This window comes from Passer domesticus, chromosome 8 (assembly GCF_036417665.1).
Source record: "Passer domesticus isolate bPasDom1 chromosome 8, bPasDom1.hap1, whole genome shotgun sequence".
In the NCBI taxonomy this organism is placed as follows: Eukaryota; Metazoa; Chordata; class Aves; order Passeriformes; family Passeridae; genus Passer; species Passer domesticus.
Genome location: NC_087481.1, coordinates 43,770,074 through 43,789,828, shown reverse-complemented (window position 1 = coordinate 43,789,828; position 19,755 = coordinate 43,770,074). Strand labels below are relative to the sequence as shown.

Below are 19,755 nucleotides of genomic sequence, written 5' to 3'. Positions count from 1 at the left end.
GATGATAAAACACTGGCTTTTCTCAACAAGGCTCTACAGTTGAGCCCTTTCCACATACAGCTGCTGGCCAACTGCTGGTTATTCACAGCAAAAAGCTCAGCTTTTCCACTGACAGCCAATCTGAGCCTCATCTATAAAGTCAAGCCCAGTAGATCAAAACAGACTGAGTTCTTGAGTTTTCTCTGCCAAAGGAAGAATCAAAGAATACCAAATGAAGGGCAAAGAAGGCTGTAGTTAGAAGTGCAGTGCAATGTACAATCACTTTCTGGTCTGTGAAAGAGATGAGCAGGAAAATAGATGGCACTGGTCTCTGCAGGCAAAGACAGTTCTCTTTTACACTGGTGTCATATGGAGAAATTGGATTACCACACAATAACAAGTCCAATAAGCACAGATTATGGGTGTAGGATAGAAAGTAATTTACCACTAGATTAATCCCAGGCATTCCTCTTACCTAGACTGCATTAAAACAGGAGCATTTATCTTTCCACTCTATTGTTCAATGTGTTTCATATCCTTTGCTTCCCCCCAGAAGGAACAGTACCTGATTTTTTTTTTTATTATGTTCTATTTACTTTCTACTAGCCTCTCCAAAATAACAGTTTCACATGCAGCAGATTAAATATATTTGGCAAGAAAGTACAACAGTATTTTTAAGTTGTCTGCATTTTCACTGGGAGAAAACATGGACCTATGACTTCAGCACATGAAGTAGCTACTCTCAGACAATCACACAGTGTACACCTTACTTTGCCAGGTAGGATCTGAGGTCACATAAATATAAGAAAACTCTGGAATATTAGGCCAATTTAAATCTGAAATATTGATCTATGTGTACAGATATTTCTTAAGAAATATAATGGTCATTCAGTAAAATAAACTGAATGGAGAGAAGAGAGAAGTGTTATATACTTGTTAAATTAATAAGATTTAGAAATTATTAAAATTTAAAAATTATTACTTCAGTTTAACTTTGAAAAGATTGTCTAGCTACCTTGGAGTAGCTAGACAATCCCGTTTTACTCAGCCTTCCTAAACTTGTGCTCTTGACATTAAACAGCAAGAAACTAATGTATAAAACTTCAAATAGGAAAAATGTTTTCCTTATTACTTTAACAATTTGATGGTAATCACTTTTCAGAGCCATTCACATTAAACAGGAATGTATTAAAGCTAAGTAGGTATTTACTCAGAGGCAAAATTCAAATAAGTTAGATATTAAAAGGTCAAGATGAAATTATTTCATACTTGGATACTTATCTAACTACCTGGAAGGTAGAATTTGTATTCTGAGGAATCCTGAAGCTCCAGCAGTACAAGAAATTAGTTCACTTAGGAAGTAAAATTCCTCTCATGATTTGTAGAAGGGGAAAGAAGTTTTGCCCTAGATCTTTATTTAAAAAAAAAATCTATTAAATTAGGTGAACCAAACTCCACTACTTATACAGATTTCCTGCTGCCAGCATGGTAAGCTCTGTCCTACAATGCAGCTTCCTGAAACCTGCAATTCTCTTAAAGTTAGTTAAGAGCAGGAAAAGAGTAATTCTACTAAACATAATCAACATTTTCTCAGGTAATAGTATGCTGAAATAGTGTCTGGACAGGTACATTCCCTCCAAAGGTTTCTCACCAACCCTATGCTGATGCCTAAAATTACTACATGCCTGACATAAGTACATTTTAAAGTGCTAAGAACAAATTCACCCCAATTACACAATACATTTAAACCACTGGACATGGGGTACATTCTCACACTGAAAATGTCTCATTCAGTAGCTACAAACCCAAAACTTAATTCTGAATCTTACCCAACGTTTCCTATGTAACAGCTCACAGTATATGCTTGGTTGCTCCATCTGTTTAAAAAAATAAGATTATAACAAGATTGAAAAAAGAAATTTAATCTTACTATCCACAACAAAAAAAAAAATTGTCAAAAGAAAAATTTTAAAGTAATTATTGCTATTAATAGCTATGCAAAAATAACATATTTCATAGGACCAGGATCAACAGCACATGGCTGAACAGACAGAGAATGTGTCAAAATACTAATGCATATATAATAATCCATATGCAGAGACAACTGATATTTTTGACTTATCATTTTTAAAAATTACTCTGTAATTTTAACATTCTTCTTTTTCTTAACCTTTTTAGCAAGGAATCATTCATAGGTAAATGCAAAATCATCTCAATGTAAACAATACTTGCGATTTAAGACCTATATAATTATTTCCTTCCATATATATACACACACACACATATATATATATGATTATTTCCATTTAATAAATGAGAATACCCCAGGATCACAAAAAGTAAAATAGAAACAATAGAGTAGCCCATATATTTTATTTATAGTATAAAGTATTATGATCAGCTTGTACAGGAATAAACATGTTAAAACATTTATGGTATTATTCCACAATTGGCTGAACAGTTAATTGCCTTAATCAGTATACACGATATTATTAGATTTTTTTTTTAATGGCAATTTTACACACTGAATATTAGAGTTTTTACAGAAACAAAACAAAATGCTTCAACAGCATTTCCTTCTAGTGCAAGCTAGCACAAATTTAAGTATCTCCCAGCAGGCAACAGAGAGCCCTGTTCGATGCTCGTGTATTTCTATTGGCTTCTGTTTGATTAAAGGAAACTGCTTCCCTATAGAAGCAAAGTAGAACAATTCCTTGGAGTATTACAGCACCACGTTCTGTGCCTGTGACCACACAAGGATTCAAAAGAAGAATGATACAGTGTTCTTTTCAGAATAGCAGATTATCTAACTTTCAGTAATGACTATTTAGTGAAGATTTATATTATTTCCATTTTCTAAAGCTCTATGCATAATTATCATAACAGTTGTCTTTTCAAGATAAATTTAGCTTTGAAACTGGTTTTCTATCACTGACACTATTTATACTCTTGGGATAAAGGAGATAAAATTGAAAGTATAAAAAGCCAGCCATTAACCATTTAAATAACTATCTTAAACTTCCATAATTTTGCAGAGGGGGGATTTAAAAGAGTGAAAACAGCACAAGTGTTCAGCTCTCTAACATGCTAAAAAGGCCTAAACTCTCAGGAGTGTTTGCAGTGTACAGGCATGAAACTTACTTTAGGATCCAGAAACTTAGAGCTAAGATAAGAATGCAGCAGAATATGAAAATAGTGAGCCTTTTGTTTTTCTTCATTCTCCAGTGCACATATCAGATTTTGAATTTAGAAAACCCTAAAAGCACACCAAAGCCTACACATAGTAAGGATGTTTCATTACTCTACTATAGGACAGGAGGGAAAATGCCATAGCCAGGAAATCAGTGATATAAAGGTTGCCAAAATTACTGGAAGACTTCACATTGTATAGTACAGAACAAAATCAAACTAATTGAATGGCATTCTGTAAAGTAGATTTAAAAAGCCCAAAACCCCACCATCTAAGTAAACAGAACTATTTATTTACAGAATAAACTAAAGGTAGCATGTGGTGCCAAGGAAACAGAGTCATAATTTGTGAGACTGAAATAGCCTAATGCCTGGGGATTAGGTCTAAGAAATTTCTGACTGTGGCAATCTAGAAAAAGAAACCTGTTACATGTTTATTTTCATATTGCATCTCAAGAATCTAGCATTAGAGAGTGTCAAAACTGACAAATGCAAATTATTTTCCATCTTAAACTTGACAGTATTTACCTTTATAAATGGTGCAATGGAAAACACAGTGTTGTGAGGATTAATGTGAGCCAAGTCTGGAAGACACTCAAGAATCTGGCTGTCATAAGACACAAACTTCTTTCATCCTAAAAATTACCTACATGCCCTTCATACGTGACAAAGTCACCGAATATTTCATTATAATATCTGTGTAAGGCTTATTTTAAAGACTTAGTGTATGTAGAAATGATAAATAAATAGTGAACTTCCAGTAAAAATGAAATTTTTAAAAATTTTGTGTTACAAACTATTGTTTGCAAGGCTTGACTGCCTTTATTTAATAAGGTCTGCTTACTGCATAAAATGCAGTGAACAGCTTAGCTGAGTAATATGGCATTTTTGTGGCTATGATTTTAACTAGTTAAGCCATGGAAATAGATGACAGCTACTTTATTTTTAATCTTTTTGTTGGAGAAAAGCTGTAAACTTTTTCCTTCCAGAAATAATCCACAAACTGATTGCTGTCAACTGCTTGCTGGAGGGAAAGTCTGTCAACAAAGGAGGGTGGAGACAGGAGAGACAAGCTCCCTTTTTCTATGTGTAAATACCTTTCCACAAAAAATGGAAGCAGAATCTTATAGAACCTTTGTAAATTAAGGATCTATTCTGTATGAACCTTTAAAAATGTTCTTTATAATATCCAACACTTTTTTTTCAGGAAAAACTATGTCTGACTAGACTTTGTTATCAAAGAGACGTGGTGTTATTCAAGTGTTCTGAATGAAACCCTGTATCTTTGTTCCTTAAAAATGAAAGCATATCTTGTAAGAGCTGATTCTGGATTCTGAGGGATATAGTCTGCCCTTTATAAACTTCAAACACATTTATACCAAAATTCAAACTCTTCGCAGATTTCTAGGTCTAAAATATATTTGTCCTATACCATTAATTTGCAGAACACTTACCTGCCTTCAGAGAGTGTAATGAAGATCATTGGTATCTACAAGGAGTTTTTTAGCTTGCAAACACTATATAAATGCTAAATTATGACAAGGACAGAAGTAGCTCAGTTTGTCTCCATCCAGAAGCTAAAATGTTTTGCTTGTATTTGAATTACCTTATTAATTCACGTCTCAAACCCAGTATCTCTACTAATTGATACTTTGCCATTTATCGAAATAATCTATATACCTTATATCTCACTTCAATTTTTTTTTCCAGCTATGCACTGTAAGATCCCATCGTAAATAAACACAACCTCAGAACATATTTTTCCAGTGCCAATTTCTGGGAAAAAAGTCTACTATTTGCAGTTTACTAAAAGTAGAAATATCTTTTTACCTCTCTGAATAGTTTTCTTTACTTGCAGAAACATACATGACACAAAATAGTTGGTTAGCAATCTGGAGATTTGCAGTAGGAAAAATATTAAATAATTTTCTCCATTGTTCTGCAAGTAATGTGTAACATTTTACTTAATAACTATATCTGCACCTTTTATAACCTCATTTGAAAAGGATTTGCTCTGCCTCTCCAAGTTAAACAGATATACAGTGTTAACAGGAAATTACAGACAACAACAAAGAGAAAAAAAAAACTAAAGCAATTATTTTCCTGAAATTCACATGATAAGCATTTATGCATTCATATTGATTTTGGAAATAAAAGGAAAGGCTAGAGCTGCATACTTGCACAGGTGCCCATTCACAACTTTTCAATTCCCACCTGTTTACTGCAGCTTAGATGCCAAGAGTCATTTCTCTCCAGATACTGAAGGCCTTAGCACCACACAGAGAAGCAAAATTCTCCCATTTTTCTGATGGAGTTATTACAGAATGTGAATTCAGAATCAAACTGCAAAGATTAGATTGCTTTTCAAAATCAGTGTCAAGGTACTAAGTTGTAAGTACAATTAGCTCATCACTATCCCTCAAACTCTGTATCCTCATTTCAAGGTGGAGAAAAAAGAGAATCATTATTTTCAGAATTTTAAGTGCCATCCTTGCAGTATTCTGTAAATAGAAAGCTGTTTGCTTAAAAAGTTCCTTTTCATCACTCTTCTATATGCACACACACAAACAAAATACATCTTTTTTAGCTAAAAGCACAAGTATCAGTCACTTGCTAAAGAAACAGAAAATTCCTTCTCTTCAAGCAATATTAAATAAAATTTCCTGCAGCAAAACAGCTTGATCCAAGATCAAATTCAAATAATTTGACCCTAAACACAGAGCCCTGAGTCTCACCCTAGAAATCTTAAGCATCGCTTGCAATGAGGGTAGTTCAGTGTCTTTTCTCACTGCTGCTGGCAAAGCAGGTGAGCATGAATAGTAAGAGAAAATATGGAATATCGAAGCAATTTTTCTCAAAACATTTTTTTGCTATTTGAAGAAAACATAAAAAAAGCTGTTGCATTTTTTAACATAAGGTACACAATTTCTTCACCTGAATGAAAGGCCATTTGGCTTCAAAAACATCAGCTATAGAGCAATTAATTCACCTGTATTTTGCAATCAATTTCAAGATTACGTATTTCAAATTCCCCATAACTATAACAAGCCCAGAGGTTCATTTGACCTATAAAAAATGAGGTGGGGAAATAAATCTAATGCAAAAAAAATGCAGTGCCTGTATGACATGTAAAATAGTATCTTCCCTGTGTCAAACATATGGTATGAGTAATTCACAGTCATACACTCAAACACAGACAAACAGGCAACTGTCACTTGGTGCACGTGTGTACACACACGTGCCAGTGCTATTAATCCAGAGCAAGGAAAGATGGTGAAGAGATATTTTTATCTGTTAATTTTCCTGGTCACACAGCAGAAGTAAAATTATTACTGATATTACTAACTATTATTACCAACAATTACATTATTATTAATGAAGCATGAAAGTGAGGTGAAATGGAAAGTAGTGGAATTGCTGGGCTCAAAGGATTGTGATCAGTGCCACAAAATTCAGCTGGGAACATTACTAATTGTTGATATTGGGGCCATTTCCCTTGAAGACCAGAGTAATGGGACAGAGGGCACCCTCAGCAAGTTGAAGAGTGTGTGAAATAAGGAGCAGCTGTGCTGCTGTTAAGCGGGACCTCCCCAGGCTGGAGAAATAAAGTTCAGCAAAAGGAAATACATGTTCCTCACCCAGAGAGAAATAACTTTGTGGACTGGTAAAAGTCTTAGGACCAGCCATAGGGAAAGAACTGGGCACTAAAGGATGGGGAATGTCCTGGTGGGCAAGTTAACCTTGAGTCAGCAAAGTGCCCAGGTAACAATGAAAGTCAACACCTGTGTTAGGAAAAACAGAGCCAGCAGGCTGAGAGAGATGATCCTTCCCCTCCGCACCAGTGAGGTCACATCTGGAATATTGCCTCCTGTTCTGGGCTCCCCAGTACAGAACAGACATGGACATACTGGTGTACATCCAGTATGCACACCAAAGACACAGAGAAAATGTGGGTCTTGGAGCATCTGTCATTTGAAGAAAGGCAGGAAGAGCTGAATTACTTTATCCTGGAGAAGGCTCAGAAGGGATCTTAATCAGTATTTATAAATGCTCGGTGGGAGGGAGAAGCCAATCCTTTTAAAAGCAAATATTATGAGAAAGTACATTCAAAATACACTCTCTCCAGATTTCATTAAGGAATTTGATTGGTATCACCCAGCAATTAATTACTGAGTTGGAAATACAAGCATAACACAAAAATAAAGTTGATATAAATGGTAACTATTGAATGATAACTAATGATAACTATTGATGACTAATGGTAACATTGAATGGACTTTAAAATCGTTCTTCACATTCATCTTACTATACGTCTGTAAACATGGTGAAAAGCAGAGGTGTTTTGATAAAAACTGGTTACAGGAAGCTACTTGATACAGGGGAGGTTCTTGCTAACTTACAGAAGAAATTGGAGGAAAATTTGCACAGGATTAGAAATGGGAAAACCTTTAGCTACTCTTCAAAGCAACATCATTATTTCAAAATAATCAAAATTTCTTTCTGTGATTATTTCTGTGATGGTTTCTTATCATTTGAGAGCAACACAAAGAGATAAATCACACACCCATGTTTACTATTAACAAATGAAACCAACCTGGCCTATCTGTAAAACAAACTTGATATTCACCAGTGTCTGACAAAGCATTCTCAAAAGACTGAGTGGAGCATTAGCAGTCCTATTGAAGACTTCGAGCAAACACTTCAGGTACAAGGTTCAGAATTCAGGAGAATAAAGTTACTAGCCTCTGTATTTTCCTATTTATTCTATTTTGCCACACAGACTAAAAGGTGCTTGCTCTGCTTGTTTGATCCTAGCACATAAAAGCTGAGGAAGACACATGATCGATGTTTATAATTTATTGAGGGCTACACACCGAGGAAGGAGATGGTTTAAAATAACAATATAGAGAGATTAAAAATTAGGAATCTAAGAATATATTTAGGTTGAAAGTTCAAATAAAGCTCTAAGCATTAGGAGAGAGGTTTTGAAATATCCAGGAAGAGCAACAGGGCAATATACTTAAAGGTAGACTGTGATGACTTTGTAACTGAAGTTAGATAAGATTGTTATTTAACTCAGAAAGGTCTTTTCTTCAGACTGAATTACTACTGTGATAACTACTCCTGGTTCTGCTCCTGTGCTTCCCAGACTTCTTGCTCACACTATTCCCACTAAAGTTCAACTAGGGCTGTGAGAGGACCTCATGCAATTCTTATCCTTAAGAGAAAACAATCTTAAGTCTTAAACTCCTACCCCTCTACCTTAAAATGGTTTTGTGGAATATTGCATCAAAGCAGATGACTAGAAGACCTCCTTGAGATCAGAAGATTTAATCAGAACCTAAACAGACCAGTGCACTGCAAACATAAAGAAATTATATTGCCTCTTTGAGTCTTCATTAAATATTTGTCCTCCTGGCCAGTTTAATGGATTCCTGCTTACTATCTAAACAGTCAAAGAGGGAATTTGATTGTACTCCAAGCAAATACACCTCAAATGTTGCCGCTATTCAGAATCATGTAATTTAACCTGTCTGTTAAGACATACAATTATCCCATCATTTATAACATTTTAACATGTTAATCATTGAACAACCCTTTCAGAAGTTTTCCATGGCAGTGCATAAAGCAAAAACAGCTACAGAAAATAGAGAGGGCATATTCACATGTCTACAGCTACTGGCCAGTTGTCACATAATCATTTGTACAGCAGCAAGTGAACATTGAGCAATGTTGCAGATAACCAACTCGTCTCCATTCAGCTCCTTTCAAAGATGTGTCCATCAATAAAGAAGCAGTACTGTGCTTTCCTGACCCAAAAAGCGTGCTCAACCTGTTGCAAATGTTGAAAATGTAGGCGGCTCTGTCATTCACCAACCCCACAATCCCTTGTACCAAACACAAGTCATTATTGTAAAGCAAATAAAATCTGGTGACTATGAACACACTTCCCCACCTCCCTCTGGCTGACAAATGATAATTTTACATTTTGTTTTAGAAATGAAGCAAATGTTTTTCCAATATAAGTGAATCCAACGCTTGACAGCCAAATAAAATATACACTGGACTGAAATCTACACAGTGACATACATTGTTCAAACCCCAAATCAGAACTCCTATATTTTATTTATGACTTGCAAAGTCCAAGCACTGGCCAGAAGAATGCCAGTTACTCAGAAAAAAAGTATTTCTATTAAATGGTATCTCAGAACAATAAATGTTCACTATTAATAAATTTTGACCACTTTGTGGACTGGTGTCCATGACAGCATTTCCAGTTAGAGACAAGATTTGGAAAACAAATTATTCTCCTGTTCAAAGATTAACTCCACTTTTATTGACTGTCATTTGACCTCTACCATCTCTTATTTGGTGACAAACCAAATTCTCAACAACTGAATCTCTTTTAATTGGTTGGTTATAGTCTAGACCAAGGCTTCCACCTTAAATGCCATAAAAATGCTGTGTATATGAGTATGATTTCATTTACCAATGACCTGCAGTCTTGGATCTGACAGAAAGTGTTGATTTCCAAATGTTTTTCCCCACCTGACTAGTCTCCTTTTAGATTTTTGTATTTTTATTTCTGGCTTCTGCTTATTTTTGTCTCCCTTATTTTGTTGCTGTAGAACAGTGATATGAAAACTACTGCATCCAGGCTTGCTTTCAAAGTAAGCATATTGAGTGGTTAGCCTGGCTCATATGTTCTTGCTTACCTCACAGATTTCTGTGTTATTATTAGTTTCTTCTACTAGCATAGCAGTCTTTTGCCACACACATACACACACTTTTACAATAAACTCACAACTTATGAAACTTGCAAATCACACGTTCTGTCAAAGCACACAAATTCCTTAATTTCTTCAGTCTGAAGCAATGTACAGGATCCATCACATAACATCTTTTTAATCAAAAAGCAGTATTTTTACATAAGTGGAACAAAAAAAAATTAGTAATATTTGCCTTTTCAGTTTTGTCAAAAATACATTAGGCTACTAAAGCAATTAACCCCAATCTAAATCAGTTCCATTTGAAATGACAAAACCTCAGTCTAGTTTTGCCAGCAGCAAACCTAGTGAAACACATGAAAAGCCACAAAATTAAGTATGAATAATTTCTACTATATGAAACCATTACCACATCAGACTAAAGCTATCATTTTGTATTTTATGATGAAATACCTGGCACATGAATAACACAAACATCTTACTGAACACTAGGTCTCTTCAGTTCATCTCACTTAGCAGGCAAGCATCAAAAACAATTACTGTATTGCCTTAGAGGCAGTAAGTGAAATTCTTGGAAGTAGCATATGACATTTTAAAAGTTTTTCAAAAGGTGGAAATAATCAAAGAAGACATCACACAGATTTTAGCTGCTGTAGTTGAGAAAGTTAACATTTTCAATGGAACGTGTGCTATCCCTTGTCCAAGTTTTGCCCATCCGGTATCTCAGAAAATATGGGCTTGTACACACTAAAAACAAGGTAAACCAGCCTGGTTATTCTCAGTCCTTTCACGTGTGGCAAAAAATAAGAGGACATATGTGGTTCTAAAGCACCATCCTTACATTCCACCACTTCCAACTCTGCAAGAGATTTCAGGCTGTAATGTGTAAATCATTACTACATGCTCTAACAGGACTTCCTATTTAATCAGGAGAGAAGAAAAATCCTCTATAGAATTACAATAAATAACTACAGTTTTGTTTTAAATGAAACGATGTAGTTTATATCTGACCTGAGTTTCAGTCTTTTCCTAGTGGGAAATATAAATTCAGCATTTGGATACATAATCCTACAGCTCTCAGAAGCAGCCGACTCCACCGCGAACACTTTACATGATTTATAGCTCTCCTCCAGATTCAGATGACAAGTCTCGGCGGAGCAGGTGCAACGGGGTATTTTTTCCTTCCTTCAGACATCATTCCCTCGTATGTAAATTAATTAGCAAGTCTTCCTCACTTTGGCGTCAGCGGAGAAGATGAAGCTAATGGAACAGCAGCGTTTGGTTTCTCACGAGGAGCGGGTGACCCGGCGGAGGGAGGGAAGGAGGGAGGGATGCGGGGAGGGGGCTCGCTGCTGTTACTGCTGGAGCCACAGCGATTTCGACAGCGTCAGCGGCGATAAAGTGAGCCTGGCTCCCGCGCGCTTATGCCAAGAGAGCGATTTTTAAACCGCGGGCAGGATTTGGAGGAACCTCGGGGACGCGAAGCGAGCACACCCCGCACACCTCCCGCGGCAACCCCAGCCTTGCTGTCCCCCTGCCGGCAAGTTGGAGCTGCCCTGCCCTCTCCGCCTGCCCTGCCCTTCCCTTCCCTGGCTGCCGGGGGACGGGCAGCGCGTCCCGATGCCGTTACCTCCTCCGGAGCCATGGAGAGCGCCGCGGCCGCGGCTCGCCCTGCGCGGAGCGGAGCGGAGCGGAGGGGCCGGCGCTGCCCGCGCTCCTCACCCGCCGCGCCGCCAGCCACTGGCACGGCCCGCTCCACATAAATGCATTAACAGCCGCCACATCATGATTAATTCATCAGTGCCGGTGACCAGGGGAGGAGGCAGGCGCGGGGGCTGGCGAGAGGCAGGGCGCACGGGACGGTCCCTTCTCGGGAGTTCGCCCCCGGCTCAGGGCTCCGCCGGCGCGGAGGGAGGGATGGGCGCCGCGCCCGCCTTTCCGCGGGTGCCCGTGCCCCGAGGAAGGGCGGGGACCCCCGGACAGGTCACCGGGCGGCAGCCCCGCTCCCGGCCGGGCGGGGATGAGCGAGGTAACCCTGGGAAGTTGGGAAGGCTCCGCGCCACGGAGCGCGCTGCAGTCGCCGCTCAGCTGGACGCGGGAGCATCCTCAGCTCCACGGGAGCTCAGCCCCTCCTTGTCTCCTGGCTGCCAGCCGCCCGCCGGGTGCCTTGGCGGGGGTGCAGCGCCCCGGAGCCCCGCGCTGCCGGCGCGGAGGGGCCAGCCGGGCAGTACGAGCATCCCGGGCATCCCGATCACGGTAGCAGGACTCAGCTCATTTGCACAAATGTGTCCAAAAATCCCTCCTCAGCCTCGGTGAAAACAACTGCTCGGCCACGCGCCAGTTGCTGGAGCCAGGTTTTTCCGTGCAACACATCACTGGCGTCCATGTGAGATTGCCTTGGTCTGCTGAGGCAGCGAGCCCGGCTCCTTCCCCGGTCCTCCGGCACAGAGCTCCGCTGCCCTGTCTTCTGAGGGCAGCGCCGATTCCTTCAAACACTGTTTGGTAAACTAGCCGTGCGCTGGACTTGGAGTTTCTTCACAGAAGGAGCACAAGACCACTGTGATTTTAAGTGTTTCATGATAGCTGTTAAATGCAGGGAACCCTTTGTATTTCTCTGCCTTCATTTTCCACTCCAAACACAGGTAGAAGTCATCTAGGTCTACTGTCCCCCTCCAAAATTTAATACAAGATGTACTTTACAACACCAAGCAAGATGTCACCTTACCTTCTTAGTCAGGTAGATCCCTAGTCAGGTGATGAAATTTGCATAGAACAGATGATTTATCACTTACTTATCACTGCCTCACTTCATCTATAAAACCAGGTTTGCCTACCTATTGTCATACTCCAAGGGAATGTATTTGAATAGGATATTATCATGGTTTAACAATTCCTTATCGATCATGTGCCAGCAGCAAAAATCGCCTCTGGTGGATTTTAGATTAGCAAAGGATCTTCAAGCTGATACAGTTATATATAGAGATTTCCAAGTACCAGACAGAGTTCATAAGCTTTACATAGAGAGATCCCCAAATTGTCACAAGCCCTGAAACAGGTAATGATAGGCAAAGAGGTTTAAAGCTGTCTAAGGAGGAAGAAGAAAATAAATGAAAAAGTAGAGCAGTTTTGTGGGAAAAATTCAATTACATGACACGTTAATTTTCCTTTTGTGTTATGCTGTAGATTTCTGTTGCTCATACACAAAAGAGTAATTAATTCCACAGTTAAGGCTGTGTTGTGGTTTGCACTTATAGCAGGAGTAAAAATCTCTAGGTTCAATACTTGAGTGGCGCATTTAGACTACACAGCACAATAACACATAAGAATTGCAGTTGAATTGTCTTCTAAAAATAATACTTACTTGCCTTCTACAGAGAAAAATCTTAATTGTCCTCTTTCTCCAGATTTTCCTATTTTCATCTGTGAATTCTGAAGATTCCTGTATATACTGGAAGCCATCCATCCTGTGGGAAAAGAATATAAATAAAGCTGATTTTGAACTTTTAAAAATAAGAAGAAATAGGGCAACACAGACTATATCCACCATATTATTTCATTGCACTTGGTACTGGTATTCCAAGATAAGCACAGAAGAGCAGATTGAATTTTCTACCTACTTTCTTTTTTTTTTTTTTTAAGGATTTTATCGGAATCAAATGTTTCCTGCAAAAACTGATGTACTCATCTGAAAACATTAAAAAATGGAACTTGATTAAAACTTCTGAATCACCAATCTAAAACTGCTTTTTAGCAGACATTACCTAACATCTTCTGTAATCCAGTGTTTCATCTTAAAATCAGTTCATTTCGCTATTCCTAGCGAAGGCAGTGCCTGAACAGGCACTGGCTCCCCTGATTAGAAATTGTCCCATTTGTTTCTCTCCCCAGAACATTCTAAGTATTATTCTTTTCCGTTCACCTGTTGCTATATTTATATACTACACTCACGTTGTTCTTCAGTTGAAACAGATTCTCTTTCAATCTCTTTCCATAAATCAGGTTTTGGATTTCCCTGATGATGTCTATGACCTATTACAATTTGAATTAGTAATTTTTAAACTCTGACAGATGGAGAGACCTTTATACATGACTTTCCAGTAAACTCTTATTGGCAATGCCCACAAGGATCTCTTCACCCCCATTTAAGCCCTGATAAAGGTGGGCTTTGCCTCACTTTCTTTCTTGACCTTCTTATGTAGATAGCTTTTGGTTTTTCCTGCGCTCAACACCAACAAGTCTTTCTCATGCTGTACAACTTTTGACTCTCAAATTACCAGATTATACCAAAAGTTTTTATCTGGCTCTGGTGCATAATTTTGTATAATACAGTGCTATTTCTTGGCTCCAGTATTTTGTATGTGCTATTGACAAGCTACAAGTCAACAGCAAATTATAAATTTTATTTTCTAAGATTATTAATTACTTTATTAAGGAATACAGAGATAATAAGAACTGAGTCTTAACAAATCTTGCAAATTCCATTTATGCCTTGATCAGTTTTCAGCATAAACTCTCTTCCTTTGCAGGTCCTTACCCACTTCACAATTTTTATACAGGTTTTCTTGTCTTCCATTTCAATAGTAGCCTACACACAGGTGACTGCTTCCAGGTTAAACTCTGGAGAAAGCAAGGGTGTTAAATGAGATGGTGTATGAAGTGTCACCTGTTATAGAGTTTGGGATAAAGATGTAGTATAATTAAAAACAAAGGAGAAAACCACTCATGAGTAGCCTGTTAAAAGTGATCTCACTGCTGAGCTACGTTTCCCACTTAAAAATGGCCTGGTACTACAATTCAAAGAAAAATCATCATGGTTGGAGAGGGGGGAGGGTGGACCTATTCTCTATGCTTTTCACTAGTTTCTTCTATTTTTGGAAATTCTCCAGGTTCTTTATTACAGAATTCACTTGCCTGGGCAATTTTATTCACGTGTCATCTCAGTGAGAGGGGTAGAATTATGTACCTATCAAAGTATGCAAAACTTCAAAGCCTGCATTTATTTTATTATTGTTATTTACTGAAGTGCAAATTTATGTTTCTATGAAATTATTAATATCCTTGCTAATACCTTATTGTTATGAAAAGATGGATGTATAGTTTCACTACCACAACATCTGAAGTTATATGGACACAGATTCATTAAAAATATTTCAAGTAATATTTATTTTTATATTGTGGATCAAGTTTCAGTGCTGCCACATCTAAACATTTGGTCTTGGTCTATCTCTGCCTAAAACTTAGGATGAAATCTCAATCACACAAAAATCACAGAAATTCTTCTAGTTAATTCATCAGAGCTAGGATTGCATTCACTGAATTTTCTCCAAGGGTTCACTACATTTGACATGAAATCCCTAATTACAGCAGCTTATATTAAATAGGTTTATTAAATAAGTCTAGGTTTATTTCTAGAAAATAAATTATATTGAAGGAAGAATATTGCATGATAGAATCAATCCTGATATAGTAAAACTAAAAGCAAATTATAATAGTACATCTATATGAAATATCCCTGGCCTGAAGGCCATATGACATTTTCTTGATTCAAGGCTTAATATTCAAAGCTTAGTCACAGTTATTCATCTGTTAAGGTTCATGAAGTTGGTCTGATTTATTACTAATTCTGGCTACTACATGGAAACTGTGGTTTCAGATGAATTATGATTTTTTTTTCAGTCTGAGGCACAGACTAAAACTCAAGGCATAAAGAGTGTCTTTTGCCTTGATTTTCAACTAATTTTCAGTGAATTAAATATCTGACAAATAAGGGGGCAGGTCTACCTTTTGGAATTCAAAGCATTAGTGTTAATTAGGAGTGAGTTTGACTTGACTTTCCTCATTCTCCAAAGAACATCTCTTCTCAGCTTTATAAAATCAGATTATATAGCCAAATGTGGATTTCAATCTTTATAAAACTTATAGGAACTATATAATATAAAAACTCAAGGCTTGACATAGGCAACCTCTGTTATTAAATAAAGTAAAAACTCTGAAATATTCCAGAGAAGTGCACCTTCTCTCATGTTTATCTGGTCACTGAGGATTGTAATTTCTGACATCTTAATTTTCATGCAATGACTTTTTCTTACTGAACTCAGAAAAACTGTTAGAAATCCTTATTAGCACTAAAGCAATAGACACAAAAAAGGACACCATTACCGTTAAAGATGACAGACTTATTTTCTGAAAGAGGGGCAATTCTGTCATTCCTGAAGGGTTACTGAGGCATTCCAAACAAGTGCAGATAATTTTTGAAACTGAAACACTTCACTATATACATTATTTCTGATTTTTAAAATTGCCCTCAGTTTTAAATACCCTCACTCCTATGTCAATTGTGTTACCTTAAATTGTGTCACCAGAGGCAGTGAACTGAAGAAAGAGAGAAAATGGGAAGGGTGACTGAAAAAGCACAGCAAGAAATAAGATGATCCAAAAAACCACATTACTCCAAATTGCTTGTCCAGCTGAGCTGTATCTTTTGCAGACTCAGAGCAGACTGTAACTAAGGTGCAATTTCTATTGTAGTTCTCTCACCCTGAAAACAGCCCAAAACGATCTACACAAAGCTAGGGCAAGTTGCAGACAAGGCTGGTGTCTACAGTATACAACCTCTGAGCATCCTCCTGACGCTGTGCCATTTGCTAAAGAGTAAAGCATGTTGCAGGCTTGCCCTTCAGAACCTCAATGCATTTCCTGCTGCTGAAGGAACAGACATGAAATCAGTGGAAGGAAAACTCACTACACCACAATACTGAACCAATATTATTATTGTTTTGCTAGCCCTGATGTTTCAGCTGAAATGTGGTTTATAATGCTGTAAAATTATGGGTCAGGTAAACCTCATTGCAGCTCTTGGGTATAGCTGTCCCTCTTCATTTAAGATAGATGTAAGAACTCATTATGCTCCTCTGCTGAAACAGGTAACTGAAATGACTTGAGTCTCTAAGCCCCAAACACAATTACACATCTCTGTACAAAACAAAAGCTTGGAAAAGCCAGGTCAGAATGAGAATTAGGTAGGTGGAGTAGTATTTCTGTTTTTTAAGAAGGATACAAATGAAAGTGACACAATGTATGTAGGCTATGCATGTAGGACATGTATAGATATGGAGGAAGAGGAAATATGTAGAAGCTCCTGTCAAATTAATGCCAAAGAACAGGTACTGAGGAGTAAACCTAGACAGATTTTGGGCTGCTGGCGCAAATTGCCATGGGTTGAATCTCTGAAAAATAAAAAGCTTTTTCAATATGTACAGTTTCTGCTGTTCTCAAAGATTTTTTTAGGTTGCTTCTTAGAAATAGAACTGCACTGATAAAAGACCAATCTCTATTAACAGCTGTCCTATCTAATGGAAATAATCAACAAATCTCCAAATTTTGACCAGCTGTTGGGCATGATAACAAAGCTGTGTGACAGAGTGATAGATCTCAGATGTAAATATACATGCTGTTATTAAAGATATAGATCTCAGCTAGAAATATACATATCATGATTAATTGATTTACAGAATTCCCACCCCGTATTTTCAGAGGTGTGCCTTCCCTTAAGTTCCCTAAGTATCATTTATGCTTTGGGAGCTGTGACTGCTATATCTGGCTTTCAAATACCCCAAGGACCTGCTAAATCAAAAAGACATTCCTATACAGGAGAAAAATATTTTAATTCTCAACTTCTATATGAAGAATTGGTGTCTGTAACCTCCCCAGCACACCTACATCTCTTCTCCCACATGTCCAGGAGAAAATTTAAGAGAATGTAGGCAGGTATCTTTTGACTTTGCCCCCAGGTACCTTGAAAGAAGCTTAGAAAAGGAGAGTCTTTTGGGGTAGTGGGCTGAGAGTGGCTTGGAGCAAGAAGTGAAGAAATACTCCAGTGCCTTGTTCAAGTAAATAGGATTTTGTATTTTTTTTTGTAAACAAACAGAAGCATCTCAAAGAAACAGCCATACAAGAGGACCTAGCTTTACAAAAGCCATAAAGTTTTGACCCACTGTTAAACTCATCAAAGTACAAGTACATTCCTGATTTATACAGTCCAGGAAACAGTTATCTCAAATTATCTTTCCCAAAGGAAACTCTGACAGCAATCCACATAGTGCAAGTGATTAATTTTTTCAGTGCACATGTCACTTCTGACTTCATTATTAATCAGTGGCATTTTTCTATACCTGTAAATCAATGAAAAAAACTTGAAGATAAAACACACTTATGAATGAAGTAAAAATATTTAAAATGTCCATCTCTGAGCTTTCTAAATCTCACAGTATCAGTCAAGACTCACAAAATCCTTAAGGTTAACACCCAAGAATGGAATGCAATTTTTTTTCACTTTGCTAAATAAATGCACAGCACAGTGTAAAACGGTCACATAAGGACAGTTTAAAATAAACACACATACGTATCATATGTAACAGCAAAAAGAGACATCTTGCAGAAGACAACAGTGATTGCTCAAGTGCTCAGCACACAAAAATGGAATACTTCACATGCTGGAACTGATCAAAGGTCCAGTACTCTGTCTCTGGTGTGCAGTTCATCTACATTCCTATCCTTGGCCAGATGGTTAAAGGCTGTAAGTGAGTGTGTGTACAAAGTGGTCCTTTCAGAATATCCTCCTACCTTCTGGCAGCATTAAAGTATTAAAAGTATTATTTTCTGAAACAGATTTTCTGCACAGACCTGTCATGTTTCATAGCCATGCATGGATTCAATGAAGGAAGAACAACACAAGAAATTATTTACCCTTTCTGAAGTGGAACTGTCACAGCTCCTGAATCTTCTGTGCACCACATACAGCACCCTGGGCTTTCCTGAGAGGTCTCCTATCTAATTACTCACCAAGTTCAACCTGCTTAGCTCATGAGACCTGACAAAATCACAGCCTGATGTGGAGCAGCTGGGATTTAACTCTCATTTATAAAACTTAATTGGGAGATTTTTTTCTTTCTTTCATTTTTTTCCATTTCTTCACTCTTAAAATCACATAACATCCACATATGCATGTACAAACACACAAAACAAAGAGTAGAAGCAAACCACAACAGCCAGTGAAGTTACTTGCTATAGAAATAGCAGTGCTGGTATTAGCACTTCAAAGGGAAAAGCTATTTTAAAATTTAACTGCCTGGCAGATGCAGCAGATATAGGACAGGGACCAAAGAGAGGTAAGGAGAGAGGGAGAGTAGGAAGAGGAGAAAATAAGTGAGGAAGGGTAGGAAAACAGATGAATGGTGCATTAATTAAAGGTAAAAATAGCCAAACTCTATACTGGCAGTAACATTTTGACAATGTAGAATCCGATAGCAAAATTCCAATTGACTTCAGGGAAATCTGTTTTTTGCTCTGTATCAATAGTTTTACTCTCATGTACTGCAATGTGTCAACACAGTTCCTCAATGTATTTAGTTCCTTTTAGTTAATTCTTGCCAATAATTTATTCTACAGTGATTCTACAAATGTTGTAAAGGCAAGAAGGAAACTAACCTTGAGTACTGAGTTTTCAGTATTACATTGGAAAATGAGGATAGTTAGAATCCTGTTAGTTTTTACAGCACAAATTGCTATTCACACAGATTATATTATACAAACCATAAATAGTCATTCATCATATATTAAACTCCTGTATTTTGAAGCAACAGCTACAAAGTTTCATCCCCCTCATTCCTGGGATTTGTTATCATCTTCTACACTGCTGAACTCCAGAGGCCATAATGATTTCAAAGGGAGGGATTTAAAACCATCTGTTTAGTCTGTAATGCAAGATATATGGGATGGTTAGTCAGTCTACACTGATGCATAACTGATTATTACTGAGGCTCAAAAAATATTCATGGAAAAGTGTTTTACATACAGTCAG

At 37.6% G+C, this 19,755-nt stretch overlaps 1 protein-coding gene across 8 annotated transcripts in view; it reads right to left on the bottom strand.

Annotated features, from left to right (window-relative positions):
• Positions 1-18,995, bottom strand: part of LOC135306648 (heparan sulfate glucosamine 3-O-sulfotransferase 1-like) — a 52,228-nt gene extending 33,233 nt beyond the window's left edge. The window contains exons 1-3 of one of the 8 annotated variants that reach the window (XM_064430954.1): positions 18,642-18,766; positions 13,258-13,360; positions 1,809-1,856 (exon numbers count right to left, since the gene is read on the bottom strand). The gene's annotated coding sequence lies outside the window, so the exon portion shown is untranslated. Of the gene's footprint in view, positions 1-1,808; positions 1,857-10,907; positions 11,157-11,526; positions 11,672-12,486; positions 12,943-13,257; positions 13,361-18,641 lie in introns of those variants that run through there. The other 7 variants (XM_064430956.1, XM_064430953.1, XR_010367451.1 and 4 more) reach the window with 7 other exon arrangements.
• Positions 18,996-19,755: the final 760 nt, after the last annotated feature.